This window comes from Choloepus didactylus, chromosome 7 (assembly GCF_015220235.1).
Source record: "Choloepus didactylus isolate mChoDid1 chromosome 7, mChoDid1.pri, whole genome shotgun sequence".
Lineage (NCBI taxonomy): Eukaryota > Metazoa > Chordata > Mammalia > Pilosa > Megalonychidae > Choloepus > Choloepus didactylus.
The window spans coordinates 88,273,670-88,276,375 of NC_051313.1; the positions used below are offsets into that span (position 1 = coordinate 88,273,670).

General features: G+C 39.8%; 1 pseudogene; it reads right to left on the reverse strand.

Moving 5' to 3' along the window:
• Nucleotides 1-520: 520 nt before the first annotated feature.
• LOC119540647 lies at nucleotides 521-1,941 on the reverse strand (annotated as a pseudogene).
• Between the last annotated feature and the right edge of the window lie 765 nt (nucleotides 1,942-2,706).

The following is a 2,706-nucleotide window of genomic DNA, read 5'->3' on the forward strand; positions in this document are numbered from 1 at the left end:
GAAAAAGTAAAAGTGTACACTCACATGCCTTGCAGGCTTGCAGGATATTAAACCAAAAAGCTAGATTTAACAAACCTGCCAAATGTTTTCACTTTGAATTGTAGACACAGTTCCTGTATTTGAGTTTTACAGAAAAGCATGTTTCTTAACATACATCCAACATTTTTAATGTATTCTGGTATAAGAGCAACATTTAATATAAGTGAAACTACTTTTACTTAAATATGCTTCCTACTTAGGTACATTCCTATAACATAACTAACTTGAAGAAAGCTGAAAATTGTTTTAACAGTTTCGGTAAATACTGAACTTCGTTATTACATTCTAGATGAATGTTTCAGTGTTCAAAACTACTGAGCTTGAAATTTTAAAACAATCCTTAATTCCATTTCTAGTAAGCATGAATCACAAGCTTGTAATGCAAAACAGTTAAACTGAATTTTTTGTTTTATTTTCTTTAAAAAAGAGAAAGCAAGAAAGCAAGCAAGCTAGAGAGCTGACCAAAAGTGATCAGAATCAATTACATTTCCCATTTACCAACCATACCAGATATACTAGACATTCCTACCATTCTATTCAACTCCCTTAAATGCACAGCTTTTATTTCTGTAGTAGGCATTTGGTGTACCTCCTCTATATAAGCAAGGTTCATTTGATAATCTCTGAAGTTTTCCTGAAGAACTTGGTCATATCCACTCATACTGCTCTGACCACCATAAACACCTCCATATCCACCACTCAGCCAATGGCTAGCAGCACCCCCATAACTAGAATGGTTGGATAATTCCATCCTTTCCATCATTTGGTTACCATAAGCATCACCACTTACCCCTGCTGTAGAATTCAAAAAAAGCTCTACATAGCTGTGATCATAAGCACCCTTACTTATTCCTGCAGTAGAATTCAAGAAGAGCTCCACATATTTGTGTTGCATGTTGGCTTTGTCTTTTGCCATAGCTGCCACAGCCTCTTCCTGAGTAGCAAATTCAACATCTGCCTCACCAGTAACTCTGACGTCAGGCCCGATTTCATTGTGTACTCTCATAGGGTTAAGAAGTGAGAAAAAATTGTGTATATCATTCTCAGTGGTTCTCTAAGGTAAAACCCTCATGTGCACACAGTGCCCTGTGGTGCTCTGGAAACTGGACTCACCATCTCCATACCCACGAGTCCCTTCTAAATCTATCAGACCCAAAGCTGACATATATATATATATATATATATCCACCATAGTCATAGTAGCCTCCATAACCTCCACCATAGGCACCCTGCCTCATCCTTTTAAGTCCAGCTCCTCTGCCAATGCTATTATCCTATCATAGGGACTGGGCCACTGCATAGCCATGAGCTTTCAAGAAGGATCATAGTGGGTTCAGACTTCAGTTTGGCTACTCTTACGATTTCAATGTACCTGTGCCCTATTTTTTCCTTTTGTTTCTTTAAGGCCTTTCCCACTATCTCCTACAAAGGAAACTGCACAAAGGCCTCCCCTGTGTTCCAACCCTGAAAGTCCACTGGCAGTGTCATCCCATTTGGCACAATTTCCAACAGTCAAAAGATTTGAAAAATTTCTTCCTGGCCACAATGAAAAGGGAGTCCAGCTGGACAAAGACATCATTGGCAGTATCAGGACTATTTGGATCTATATGCCTCAACATCCACTCCATTTCAACACTGCTAGACTTGAACACTTCAATGTGTCTGTGTACCATGGTTTCTCTACTGTTCTTCAAAGCCAATTTCACTTTATCTTCAGATTCAAGTTTGACAAATGGTTCACCACCTGGACTGCCTTCTCTGGTGTAAATGAAATGAACACCTGTTGTAACATTTGAATTTTGCAATCAGAGAAGAAACATCACTTCATCAGCTGAACAGGACCAGGGTGGCCTCCTGACCTTCACCACTGAATCCCTCCCTGCCTTCCGTGCTCAGCGTCATGACATCTGTTGGGCTCTTGGTGGCAAGATAGAGTTAACACAATTTCAGTGTGGCTCCAACAATACTGGGTAATTTTCTTCCTTTTTCTCTCAAACGTGTGTAATGAGCTTGTAGACAACCACCATAATTATTTCTGCTCATGTAAGCGGTTGATCACTGTTCTGGTTTGCTAATGCTGCTGGAATGCAAAACACCAGAAATGGATTGGCTTTTATAAAAGGGATTTTATTTGGTTACACAGTTACAGTCTTAAGGCCATAAAGTGTCCAAGGTAATGCATCGACAATCGGGTACCTTCGCTGGAGAATGGCCAATGGTGTCCGGAAAACCTCTTTTAGCTGGGAAGGCACATGGCTGGTGTCTGCTTGCTCCCAGGTTGCATTTCAAAACAGCATTCTCCAAAATGTCTGCATCAGTTTCCAATGGCCATCTTCAAAATGTCTGTCTCAGCTACAGCTGTGAGCTCCTTATGTCTGAGTTTATATAAGGCTCTAGTAAACTAACCAAGGCCCACACTGAATGGTCATGGCCACACCTCCATGGAAATACTAAACCAATAGGTTCCAACCTAATCCGCACTAATATGTCTGTCCCCACAAAATTGCATTAAAGAATATGGCTTTTTCTGGGGGACACACTGTATACAAACTGGTATAATCACCTAAATTATTTTTAATGAATTGATTAATCAAATGTATTTTTGGTGTTATGAATTGCTTATTTGTGACTTTTCTCCAATTTCTTACTGGAGTGTTCCAGATGAAA